The 14,003-nt window shown below is 48.2% G+C and overlaps 1 pseudogene across 1 annotated transcript in view; it reads right to left on the reverse strand.

Moving 5' to 3' along the window:
• LOC310779631 (solute carrier family 22 member 16-like) overlaps positions 1-6,800 on the reverse strand; it is a 150,421-nt pseudogene extending 143,621 nt beyond the window's left edge. Inside the window, exons 1-3 of the transcript in view lie at positions 6,636-6,800; positions 6,160-6,270; positions 5,342-5,521 (exon numbers count right to left, since the gene is read on the reverse strand). The product of the transcript in view is annotated as a solute carrier family 22 member 16-like (transcript). The remainder of the gene's footprint in view (positions 1-5,341; positions 5,522-6,159; positions 6,271-6,635) is intronic.
• Positions 6,801-14,003: the final 7,203 nt, after the last annotated feature.

Below are 14,003 nucleotides of genomic sequence, written 5' to 3' on the forward strand. Positions count from 1 at the left end.
GACACCACCTGTTGTATTCTATAGAAGGTCACATCTTCATCTCCAAAGACCAGCCCATAGCAGATGGCCAGTTCAGTGTTTCTAATTGACTGTTTATTGTCTCCCGGTCAGGAGAGGGGGTTGGTGGTGGCGTTCATCCAGTTGCTTAGAGCAGTGGTTCTCAAATGGGGGTCCGCGGACCCCCAGGGGTCCGTGGCACTTTGCCAGGGGGTCCGCGAAAAGTTTGCAAGCAAAAAAAAAAAAAAAAATTTTTTTTTTTTTTTTTATTAACTCATTGAATGCCATGGACGTCCTTCGACGTCCAATTAAATAGTGACGTAGAATGCCACGGACGTCCTTCGACGTCCAATGCGTTTTTTGACGGTGGGACGTCGATCAAAGCCTTCCGCAGCTCCTGTACAACTATAGTAGCTATTGGAGGTGTATAACCTATTTTACGGACTCATTAGGTGGCGACAGTGCTTGCTCGGTGCAGTCCAGATTAGAGACAGGTCCGAGAAACAGCCTAAAAGCCGTGGATCAAAGACAAACCGATGCATGCTCCCAGAGCCATTTGCTCTGTCGCGGGAGCTGACATTGGCTCCGAACAGGAGTCAATCCGCGCTCACAACTGAGCCCCTCTGTCCCTGTCTGTCTGTCTGTCTGTCTGTCTGTATAGTTTCTCCACCCGATTAGCAGCCAGGAAAGCAGCCCCTGACGCCAAACCATTCAGCAATCCGGGTTGGCTCTTCCCTGCTGTGGCGCTGAGAGCCGACAGCAGCACACAAACGCAGCACTCCGAAAATATAATGGTTGCGTGAGGCTGTGTGCAGTGTGGGGAGGAGTTTACGGGGGGAGGGGGGAAGGGGGGTGGTGCACGCAGGGCATCACACAACAACTACGTCACTACATCAGAAAATATTATCTTCAGACTCAGTGAATGTGCTTGAAATGCTGCATTTCACAAAAGGCGGATTATCTCAGCTAATAATTTGAAAAGCCTGAAAACGCTGAAAACAACCTATCTTCTCCGGCTCATAACTAAAGAACGGAAAATGGTATCAATAAACTTTTTTTTGCTGATGATACAATAGAGCCAGCTCGTTCTTGTGCGTGTTCGGTGTTTACATAGTAATATCACACAATATTCTGTGGGCCTCGAGAAATCACTGAAAACGCTCTGAAAACTCTGGCACTGGGAGCATCCGTTCTCCAAAAGTGGCTGGCACTCAATGAGTTAAAAAATAAAATGCTACATGTTACTTACTCCTTCTCAAACTACTTCCTACATGGTGCTAGTCTATCAAAATATCTTGGCTGTCATTGATTGTGTTGCATAGTGGTTTTCTGTACTGTTGACAAATTGTGATATTGTAAGTCGCTTTGGACAAAACAAAAGTGTCTGCTAAATGACGTAATGTAAATGTAATGTAATAAAAAAAAATTTTTTTTTTTTTTTTTGCAAAATCTTCATAGTTCAACGAAAATATTTTATGCTTTAAATCTAAAATGGTTCATGGATTACATTCTAATAACAAACCTATCAAATTAAAAGTCAAGCACGTTACCGTGGAAACAATTAAGCTTAGCCCAAAAACACAAATCAGAATGAGGGGGTCCCCGGTATATTTTCTATCTTGTAAGGGGTCCTTGGCTGAAAAACATTTGAGAACCTCTGGCTTAGAGTACTGAGATTGAGTATATCCTTATTCTTAAAGATTTTTTTGATCTACTCATAATTGATAGTTATAGTTTAGTGTTCCCAGTGGTCAGGCACTTCATACTACATACAATAACATTTATTTCATGTGTTTAATTGTTTGTGGCTCTTTATGGTCGTGTTAATAAAAAGGCTGTGGATATAATATATCATATTTAGGTTGTTGTTTCTAAGGATTAGGTAAAGCAGATTCCCAGTTTTATATACTTCATTATTATTGATAGGTCATTGTCAAATCCCTCTCAACAATGGCAGTGAAGGGAAATCACCGCACCCACTTCTGGTTAAAACCCACTTACAGATACAAATGCACACGAGTTGGTTGGTTGAACAAATTTCACGTGCCTATTATGCACACTAAGCAACTGGATTCATATTGCATGCGTGTGTCCTCCACCGTCACCTCAACATCGTCTCCTGAGATTTCCATAGGGTCACACGGTGGTGGTCCCAAAACAAAGTGACACTTGCTCTGCAGCCATGCAGACCACGGCCCCACACACACACACACACACACACGACAACATCCAATTCCCCGGACGCGCCCCGTCCAGATGGGCCGGCACGGCGACACTTGTTCAATTAAAGGCATCAGGGGAGACCTAAACCACTTTATTATCTACAGCCTGGGCCACATTGATCAAGCTGTCTGTGACCGCTCACCGCCCATGTGACAACTTAATCTGGTGCCCCCGCACACCAGGTAGTACACACAGTAATCTGGATGCACTCGGGATTCTAGAGAGGTGTAAGCATGTTTTTTTTCTTTCTGTCTGTCTCAAGTCAGCTAAAAAGAGAAGTAGCAAAGGGAGAAAGAAGAGGTTCTGGTCTGGGGCGATTGGATCAGTGTTCATTCATTGCCTTCTGTCAAGCCCACGAAAACAAACGGTTGTCTTTCTACCCATTTCTCTGGCCGTCGCACCTGGGAGGAAAAAATAAGCAGATTGCTATAGATTTAAAGGTCCAAACTGGATTCAAAGTTTAGTGACCACCTGTGGCACCGAGAATGCCCCCCGACCGCCACTGAGCTTCCTCTACGCTTCTTTCACTGGACTCAAGAGCTTTTTCTCCGGAAAATGCTGAAAAGAAAGTTATTGAGTGACCTTTTGATTCAAGGCCTGACAGCATGTCCCAACCAAACACAAATGGAAATGGAGCAAAATATGGAGTTATATGCTGGTCCAACAAACACGGTAGAGAATCTACTTGAATGACAATTTTGTACAAAGCCAAATATATCTCCATCCATCCATCCATCCATCTTCAACCACTTATACGGAGTCAGGTCGTTTGGGTAACAGATCCAGCAGAGGGCACCAAACGTCCCTTTTCCTGGCCATCCAGCTCTGTCTGGGGCATCCTAAGACATTCCCAGGTCAGCGTGGATATCACTCCAGCTGGTCCTCGGTCTGCCCCTAACCTATTCCTAGCTGTACTGTACGTGCCTGGAAAGCTTCCCTGGGGAGCGACTGCAGGGGCCATCCTTACCAGATGTCCAGACTACCTCAACTGGCTCCTTTCTCTTACGGGTGACCGAGCTTCACCCTCTCCTTAAGGGAGAAGCCAGCCACCCTCCTGAGAAAACCCATTTCACCCATCTTTAGGTCCTTTAGGTCATGATGACCCATCCTTCATGAACATAGAGACACTGCTTGAAATGGGCCACACCCATTACGGGGGAAAGCTCTCCATTCACTTCCAAACACCAGCGTAATTTTCCTTGAATTAAACATAGCTAAAAGCTGTTGTGTGGTGGGCTGTGCAGACAACAAATGTAAACAATTGCCAATTAAAGTTCTTTTGTACTCCCAAGCAAAACAAGGAAGCCATTTGAGAATTGTGGATCTAGCTGTCAAGGAAGTAAGTTGGAGTGTTCATCTTCCGTATACTGTATATGATATTTGTGTGCAACACGTGACTAGGATTAGGAGAACGCCAGGATTGGGGTGAAGTTTTTGTTTCCCCCCCGTTTTGGGTGTGGTTTCTGAATGATGACGCGCTCCACAGTGTCTCTATTCACCTTATGTAGCCACGCCCATTTGACCCGGTTGTGTGGTCGTGTGACGACTTCCGGCTAAATAAAAATAAAAATGAAATGGCTGGCTGCTGCAATATCATCTAACTCTGAATTAACTAATAATTTAGTCAAGTGTATGTAACATACCAAATAAAAGCAAACGGCAATGTCTAAGAATGCAATGCCATGTAACTGGCTCGTTAAGTCTCGCATTCCAGGGAATTACGTTAATGCCTGCGGGTCTTATAGATGTAAGTGGCTCGAGCTGCGCTCGGAGGAGAGAAAAATATCTGAAGCTTTCTTTTTTGGAGTCCAGGTATGTTTTACAAGAAAGTGCTCATCATTGTCGACGATAACGTTATCTGACCTGGCTAACAGTGGATACTCGCTTGCTTGTAGGGCTGGCACGGATCACGGATAATCCGTAACCCGTACGGATCAGCCCCCACAGTTCGGAACGCGGTTCGGAACGTCAATGGTCCGCGGACCCCCCCCCCCCCCCTTCGTTTCATTTAACGTTTAACGTTAGTGTATGAGAACGCCTGACACAGACAGGCATCATCATGGCAAGCACAAGTGAGCTTCCTCATCCCTTGTCGCCACTGTAAAGTCTCTCTGAAGGCTGTGGCTAGTGGCTACTAAAGACAACAATCTTATGTCAACACCTCTGAAAAAGCACAGGAATGCGAGCAGCGTGTTGCGGGCTGCACAAGATAACGAGAGCCACAATACACACACACACACACGCGCACACGTTTCACGAACACATTATCACCGGACGGTGAAATGTTGCCTTGGACACATAACAACAAAACAACACGTGGGGCCACCGAGTAGCTTAACGTAGCATCAACGTTATGTTTCCAGACTCACCCGGTCTGGTCTGTACCCGTGTCAAGTGACTACGTTAGCAAGCAACAGCCAGGAAGTTTGGCGCAGTGCCACCTAAAACAGGAAGTTGGGTTGTTCTGCCTTCAGAGTAAAAGCATAAATTGTGTCATGAGAAAAATATATTTTTTGAGCTGTGCAGGGCAACAAATGGTTAGAGAAGTATAATAGTATTAAAAAATCTAATCGAAAATCTAATTTTGAGAGAAAAAATCTGATATAGCCTATTTATTTATTTTTGCTGATCCGAAAAATCCGTGATCCGTGGCTCAATCCGATCCGTGCCTGCCCTACTTGCTTGCTGTGTACCGAGCTCAAAGTAGTAGGCTACGTTTGTTAGGCATACTGTGAGACTGGTGGATTTACGTGCGGATACTAGATGGCCAAGGCACACTTGGTAAACTGGGGTCTTGATAACCTGGAACGCTGTAGCAATTGATAGCTGAGTCTGCAAAGTTCGAAGATGGAAACTGTGCAGAAGGTTGCCGTGAGGTTAGTCTATGGACAACTACTGAGGACCTGCAGAGCACACCCTTATAGGTCCCGACTATGACATCACACTGCGTAGTGACATCATCAGTAAGGCCATCAGAGACGACATGATTTAAGACACTTATGAATCATGACATCATCACCGTCTGCGACCTCATCAGAGATCTATGACATCATAGTAGGAATGATGACATCATCTAACAGTACCCTCCCCTCTACGGACGCCACCTGGCGTCCAATGAGACCATCAAAGATGACATGGGGATCACGACATCATCCAACACACCGAATGCAGAAATGCTGCGGACTCTGAAGGTGGAGGCGGGCGGGTACACAGCGGATGCTCCAAACTTGGAAGACGGAGCCAACAGAAATGCTGCAGACTCTGAAGGTGGAGTCTCAGCGGATGCTCCAAACTCAGAAGACTGAGCCAAAGGGGGTGTCGCAAGCTCAGAGAGCAGAGCACCAGAAGGCTCCGCATAATCTAAAGGCTGAGCTTCAACCAATGTTGCCGTTCCCAAAGGCAGAGCCACAGGAGGCTCTCCCCCGGGGGATGGCGGTCCAGGCAAAAGGCCGGCAGAACAACTGGATCCCTCCACAGCCAGTTTGGTCGAGAGCAGGAACCGAACGTCGACGCCTAGACCTGTAGGCTAAGCGTCGACGAGGGTAGGAAAGGCCTACCCTCCCGACCTGTAGTTGAGGTAGTACACACACAGGTTGGGCCTCAAGGCCAGCAGACTGGGAGGCCCCCTGCGGGGGGACGGAGCTGGTCTGTAGGCAGAGATTGAACTTCTCAATGAGACGATCGACAGTCTTCTTCGACTCCTTAACCCTCTTGGAGACACACTGCCACTCGTGGGTCACGTGAACGCTGCCCACCCGTATGGGCTTCGGGGCTGAACTCTTAGAGCCTTGACCCGCTAAGAGTCTCACGGGCCGGCGAGTGGTGGACCCACTTACTGGACGCCCGGGAGCAGGAGGAGAGGTAATGCCCGGCTCGACCACAGTACAGGCAGCTCCGGGTGTCCAAACGGCGTTGCCTCTCCTCTGGTGTGATGTGAACCTTGCCCGCCTGATCACGGTACAGATGGCTGCTGGAACTCAAATGTGGCTGCCTTTGCTCTGGGGTGATATGAACTCCGCCCCAGAGTATGGGCTTAGGAGCTGGAAGTGGCTGAGAGACAGGGACAGTTGTAGGGACAGGGACACTCGGGGGGACAAGACGACGCAAGGTATCTGCGATGCAGATCGGCGATCTCACGACACCCTCCTGCACCGCTTGGTCCGGCCGAGGCTGAACATGTAGTGCTCTCATCAGCCCCTCCGCAACTCCCAACCAACCCCTCAATACCACTCTTAGACCCCTCTAGGACTCCTCCAAACCTTGGTGCCAGGTGTAACCTCACTCTGTTCCAAGGATCTTAGGTGCTCCAACCATGACGCAAGATTTATAGCAGCCTCCAGTGTGGGGGGTGCGAAACTACGGAGGCGAAAGCGGAGCTCACCAGTCGCAAAATGGGTAGAAAAGTGATCCCTTGCCAACACATCCTGGGTGTGAGCGTCAGTCGAGGGGTAGGCTCTAACAACAAGCCTCCGCAGGTGGCTGCCAAACTCCCGAGCTGATTCATCATGTAGCCGGCGTCTTGAAGCAAAGCTCGCCTGAGACCAGTACTCACTCTCATACGGCTCTAAACATCTAGCCATAGCGGCCTTCAACAAGGTGAAATCATTCTTAGTCTCTGCAGAAAGGCCACTATACATTTCACGAGCGCGGCCCGACAGCAGCAATGACATAAATTTTAATTTCAATTGATCATTCCACTCGTTAACATATGCAGCGAGCTCGAAATGTTCAGCCCAATCAGACCAATCACGCCCGGTTCCAGTGAACGTTTCAGGCATAAAAACCGGGCGGGGGGTTGAGGGGCGACTATGCCCAAAGAGGCCCGCTATGGCGCCCTGTGGTCCCGCCTGCTGTGGCAAATCCGGAGAAGAGGAAGCAGGAGGCATGGCAGAAGGAATCGGTGGTACTGGGGCAGCAAGGAGTAACTGACGGAGGTCATCATCTACTGTCATGCCCTCCGCCTGCAGTAGTCCTGCAAGCATCTCTCCTCTCCCCCTAGGGGCAGTCAGTTCCTCGAGTCGATCTAGCCGGCTAACCAGGAGGGCGTGCCGATCGGCGGCTTCGGAAGCCAGAGCCTGGATTGCTTCTTCCTGGTGGGCAACCAGACCCCGAAGAACTTCTATGGTGCGTGTTTGCAGAGTCTGCAACGCTGTTTGCAAGGTCCCCACCGTGACAAAATGTGAAGTGGCCGGCGACCCGGGCCACGGGGTTTGGAACGAGGGCTCGGAAACTGGAGTCTCGGGGTCTTCCTCCTTGATTGGTGGAAATCTATCCGCTAAATCCGTTTCTGAGTTGTCCATACTGTTAGGCATACTGTGAAACTGGTGGATTTACGTGCGGATACTTGATGGCCAAGGCAAACTTGGTAAACTGGGGTCTTGATAACTAGAAACGCTGTAGCAATTGATAGCAGAGTCTGCAAAGTTCGTAGATGGAAACTGTGCAGAAGGTTGCCGTGAGGTTGGTCAATGGACAACTACTGAGGACCTGCAGAGGACACCCTTATGGGTCCCGACTATGACATCACACTGCGTTGTGACATCATCAGTAACGCCATCAGAGACGACATGATTTAAGACACTTGTGAATCATGACATCATCACCGTCTGCGACCTCATCAGAGATCTATGACATCATAGTAGGAATGATGACATCATCTAACAACGTTCTTTGTTTTACACCCTGCACTGTCCGCTACAAAAACAACTCTTCTTCATGACGTTCTTTCATATTTGGCACAGTGACCGCCGGAAGTGTTAACACGACCCGGAAGAATTTGGCCCACCCCCGCGTCTGAACATAAGGTGAATAGGTGAGGGTAGGAACGGAGATCGACTGGTGGATCGAGAGCTTTGCCTTATGGCTCAGCTCTCTTTTTGTCGCAACGGTGCAGTAAAGCGAACACATTACCGCTCCCGCTGCTCCGATTCTCCGGCCCATCTCCCGCTCCATTGTCCCCTCACTCGAGAACAAGACCCTGAGATACTTGAACTCCTTCACCTGGGGTAAGAACTCACTCCCTACTCGGAGTGGGCAATCCACCGCTTTCCTGCTGAGACATGGCTTTAGATTTGGAGGTGTTGAAATATACATGGAGAAAAGCTAGTATATATATAATGTAGCTACACAGACCTTCGTGCCTGATGTTCTGCAGCTCACGGCTCCCCCAAGGTCAATGCACTGACAGTCAACCAGCCTGCATTACCACACCCCATCCCCCCCCCCCCCAAAAAAGCCACACGCACACACGGCTCATAAGCCACATGCTGGATGGCACTCTGTGGATGGCACTGTGTGGCTGTGGCACTGTGTGGCTATGGCACTGTGTGGATGGCACTGTGTGGCTATGGCACTGTGTGGCTATGGCACTGTGTGGATGGCAGTGCACTGTGTGGCTATGGCACTGTGTGGATGGCACTGTGTGGCTGTGGCACTGTGTGGCTATGGCACTGTGTGGCTGCTGGCACTGTGTGGCTGGCAGAAAGAAGCCGTCATTGAGAGCAGTCATTAACAGTGAGTCCTAGTGAAATATCTAGGCCATGTCTCCTTCCACTGCAACAGCCTGCTGCTTTGACGCCTCTGCTCCTGAGAGCTGCTTATATGCATTCATTCATTCTCTCTCTCCATTCCTCATCTCTTGTTACCCTCTCTCTTCCTTCCTCGCCCTCTTCCCACTCTCATTTCCTTCCTCTAGGGATGCCCGATGATATCGGCCGGTAAAGGCTTTAAAATGAAAAAAAAAAAAATCAGCCCACAACACATTTGTGCTGATATGACAGGCCGATGAAATGACGCTTTAATCACAGTATGCCCAAATGCTCCATGCTTAAATGCTTGACACCATCTCGCCGGCACAGCGGCGTGCGCAGCGCGACGTCATCACGTCAACTATTGCGTTGAGCGTGAAAGTCGGTGCAACATGTCTGCGGCGTGGAGGTTTTTTAAAGCATGTTCTTACATACATGTGACCTAAGTTGAAGTCGTTTTCTTGAATGTGTACATTTTGAAAAGCATTGTATTTATGTCTGCATCTGCCAGTGGAAGCAAGAGTAGGGGTTTCTGGCACAACTTCACCTACCTCCAAGGTGCATGGAGGAGGCAAAAGGTCTCAACTAAGAGGTCAAAAAGTCCAGCAACACTTGTTGTATAAATAACTTGAATTAGACCAACGCATGTGGGCTTGTGTCATGATGACCCTGATGAAGGCCAGGCCCAGAGGGCCATCACGATGAGAGGAGGCATAATAATAATGTGTTAATTCCAGTGGAAAAAAGTTACTTACTGTAGGTGGGAAAGGTATTTGGAAAAATAAGGGAAAGATATAGGCATATCAGATATCGGCAAACAATCCAATAGAGACACTGCAAAACGCGTCATCATTCAGAAGCCACGCCCAAGACGGGGGAAAATACAAGGAAGCACTGCCTGACGACTGCAGCTAGCAAAACAAACCGCGGCTAACCGGGGCGAACGGAGGAGGTCTCGTCAGATAGAAATAGTTTTGCGGGGTTTTACAGGGATTTGGACAGTTTTCTTTTTAGATAATGTCAAAAGATTATTTCAGTACACTTCCTTCAACGCAGAGGGAAAGGTACATCGAGAAAATGAACTCAGTTGGCCTGGAGCAGTGTCCCTTTTCATTGCCCAAACAACGCTGGATAAACGATCCCACACAGTGGCCTGAAGTGAAATACTATGACATGAGCTTTTTAGGCATGTTTAAATTAATGAAAATAACGCTGGTGTAACATCAGACAGATGGCATCAGACTCGCTGGTGTTCTCCTATGTCACGTAGTTGCACACAAAGATCATATGGAAGATGAACACAACTTACTTCCTTGACAGCTAAATCCACATTTTCTTCTCGCGAATGCTCAATGGCTTCCTTGTTTTGCTCGGGAGTACAAAAAAACTTTAATTGGCGATTTTTTTACATTTGTTGTCTGCGCAGCCCACCACACAACAGCTTTTAGCTATGTTTAATTCAAGGACAACGACGCTGGTGAATGGGAGTGAACGGAGCGATTTCCCCCGTGATGGGCGTGGCCTATTTCATGCAGTGCCTCTATATCGTGCATCCCTACATTCCTCCCTTCATTTCTTCTTCTCCCCCTCCAAATGATCGCACGCTGAGAAGGCGAGCAGCAGCCCCCCCCCCCCCCCCCCACACACACACACACACACACAGCCAGACACACACACACACACACACACACACACACACAGACAGACACAGTGAGGGCCTGTGGCACTTCAGTCTCTACACAGCGGGGCCCCTGGAGCTTCGGAGAGGTGACAGATAAATAAATAGGAGCTGTGGGGGGCGCTGCTTCCAGGCGGCTGCTGGACAAGTTTATGGCGTTTCCTCTAACAACTCATCACAGCAGTGTGTGGCCACACTGAGAGAGGGGAGTCCTGTCTGTCAGTCAGTCGTTAAAGGGATAGTTCCGCTTTTTATTTTCCTTTAAGAGACCAGTCTGCTTCATCGTAAACCCCCGGAGTCTTTTCGGTTGAAGGCACTCACACCATTGTTTTGGAAGAAGTTGTTAAAGTGGCTAGCCTGGATATGCTTTCCCCCACCACTGGGCACCACAATGTGCATGACACCTTAATCAATCAATCAATCAATCAATCAATCAATCAATCAATCAATCAAACTATGTCGTCATTATTATTCTGTCCAAAAATGTGGACTTGAACCATAAGACAGGGTTCCCACACCTTCTTAAACATCAAACTGAAGGACTTTTCAAGGACTTCACCGGGCCCAATTCCAGGGTTCCCACTCAGTTGTAGAGATCATTTTCCAGGACTTTTCCATGACATTTTCAGTGATGATCTAGCTGGTACGATGGCATCATTAGACTAATGTGCTCCTCGCTCTGGAAGTCTGATTTCAAAGATGTGCAGTCTGGCTCCAAGGACCCGACATGGCATCGTTTAAGATGGATCAAGGTTAATTACTGTTACAACACTGAGACTTTTCTATAATGACAACTAGCAGCTTTACAGAAGCTCACATACAATTAATATAGAGAGAGGCTTGAATGTGTGAACACTTCTCACCTGTGCTGTTACATGTTAAGTACACACCAAAAAAAAAAATCTATTCTTGCATAAAATATATAAAAGCAAACTTTCAATGACCCATGCCTATTTCTATTTTCAAAAAACATTTAAGGCCTTGATTGATTGATTGACCCCAGGGATTCACACACTTTCAAGGATTTCAACGACCCGTGGGAACCCTGAAAGATATCCAGGTGATGTTCAGGTGTGTGTATGTGTGTGTGTATCAGAGGCAAAGCATTGAGGAGTAAACGTGGAGTTCAATATGCTTATGATACATGGCTGATCTCCATAGAATCAAACTGGACTGACACAGGCTTCCTATCACTTCACATGATGACAGTGCTAAACAAACACTCCCAACATATCATCATCACTAGACATGTCTGGGTTTGCTGCAGTTGCCACTGAAATGGCAGCTAAATGACATGAATGCATACGTCAAAACCAGGTAATCCACACACATACACACACCTGGAGATCCACACATACACACACCTGGAGATCCACACATACACACACCTGGAGATCCACTGGAACAGATTTGTGTTTAAAGAGCATGGGGCAGGTTAGAGACCCCAATCAGTCAATGTGTAGGTGAATTATGGAGGAACTCGATTTTCACATTAAGACACTTACATATACACTACAGTGACTTCTGGGGTCGTTTTACTTTTTTAACTTTTATTTTGACATCTTGGATCCCAAAACTCCGACGTCACAGTGGGGAGTCGCCAGGCATGACCGTCTGTCCCTCTGTCTGTCCCTCTGTCTGTCGTCACTTAGGTCAGGGCTGTCAGTCACACACTATGGATGCTAACGCCGGTTTTCAGGAGGAAGAGGAGGTAGCAAATGTTTATGTACATGAATACGATGGCCTCAGCCTAATTTTGACAGTGAAAGAGAGCAGGAACAGCCCAGCTATGAAACAACGGGCCGCGGAGAGAGTTGAGAAAGCAAGCGAGGCGAGCGGAGGCGGGCCGACTGTAATTGGGACTGTAATTCGATACACACACACGCACGCACACACACACACACACACACACACACACACACACACACACACACACACACACACACACACACACACACACACACACACACACACACACGCGCGCGCAAAAGTGACGTATGTGTCCAGCCATCTGGCCGAGTTAGAGCCGAAGTCCCGAACACAGTGAGAAAACCTCCCGAAGCTGCTGCTGCTGCAGCGGGGTGCATATTGTCCGGCCAGCCGACCGAGAGGCATGCGAGCCGGGCACAGTTGGGGTGTGTGAGGTGGCTGGCTGTGGAGGTGGCGGTTTCTCCTCCTCCTTCTTTCTCCCGCACAGCAGAGCAGACCCCAGGCTGCACACAGCCCGGCGCAGAGCAGAGCAGAGCGGAGCAGAGCAGAGCAGAGCAGAGCAGAGCAGAGCAGCGGTGCTGTGCTGTGCTGTGCTGTGCGGGGAGGAAAGAGCCGCAGCCTCCCCCTCCCTCGAGTGAAGAGAGAGCGTGTCACACAGCGTAGACACACACACACACACACACACACACACACACACACACACACACACACACACACACACACACACACACACACACACCGAGTGAGAGAGAGAGAGAGAGAGAGGGGGACTGACGGAGGGCCCCTCCACTCGCTCTTTCCCCTCCCTCCCTCCCGGAGCGAGTGAGAGAGACGAAAAAGAGAGATAGAGAGCGTGTCACCGCGCAGACAGCAGGTACACACACACACACACACCGAGTGAGAGAGAGAGAGCGAGTGAGAGAGAGAGAGAGAGAGAGAGAGAGAGATAGAAAGAGTGTCACGCAGACAGGCAGCAGCAGCAGAGTGGAGCTGACTGACTTGTTATCTGCATGCAGGAACCTGGCGACACCCGACCCAAAACTCACTGACAACGACTTACTACAGGCAGCTACTGACTAAATGACTAACTATATACTAAAAACTAACTAGTGATTAACCTACCAACTAACCAACCGACTAACTGGCTGACTGATTGACTTTGACTAGCGTAGTACCTGACCTGACTATCTGTCCTGAATATGCGACTGATTTGACCATGCAGTGGGAGGGGAGAGGGACACACGCACGCGGGAGCCACTCCCCACTGTGACGTAGCAGACTTTGTCTTAACAGAATAAAAGTCTGTTATTTCCTTCTGAAAAAGGAAGGTGTTTTTCTCCATATTTTTTTTCAAACTTTTTTTTTTTTTTTTTTAATGATGCATTAACTTTTCAAATGGACATAGGGACAAGGTTAAGTATACATTTAGCAAAGGAATTACCCTGCTCCATGCTCTTTAAGGCCAAATTATGACACATTTACTGTGTAGAATTGGAGAAATAGAGAGGGAGGAGGTGGAGGAGAGAAAAAGAGAGTAACACATTCTCCAATCTACTGCCGGAATCCCCAAAGAATATGGCTGTAGGTTCAAACAGAGGAAGGTCCTCGGTGGCGAAACAAGCGCACTCAACTGTTACTATTTTCCCATTATGAGAGGGAGGGAGGGACGAGGACAGAATAGCTCTATTCCCCATTTCCCTTCTTTTATTGGTCGCTCTCGTTCATCTGCTGGCCTATTGATCCCAATTTTACCAGACCATTTCTCTCCACTGTGCGTCTGATCCACCGACACACAGACCCCCACCTTCATATATAACACTGTCTCTGATCCACCTTCATATATAACACTATATAACACTGTCTCTGAT

Source organism: Poromitra crassiceps, assembly GCF_964638095.1.
Source record: "Poromitra crassiceps genome assembly, chromosome: 7".
Lineage (NCBI taxonomy): Eukaryota > Metazoa > Chordata > Actinopteri > Beryciformes > Melamphaidae > Poromitra > Poromitra crassiceps.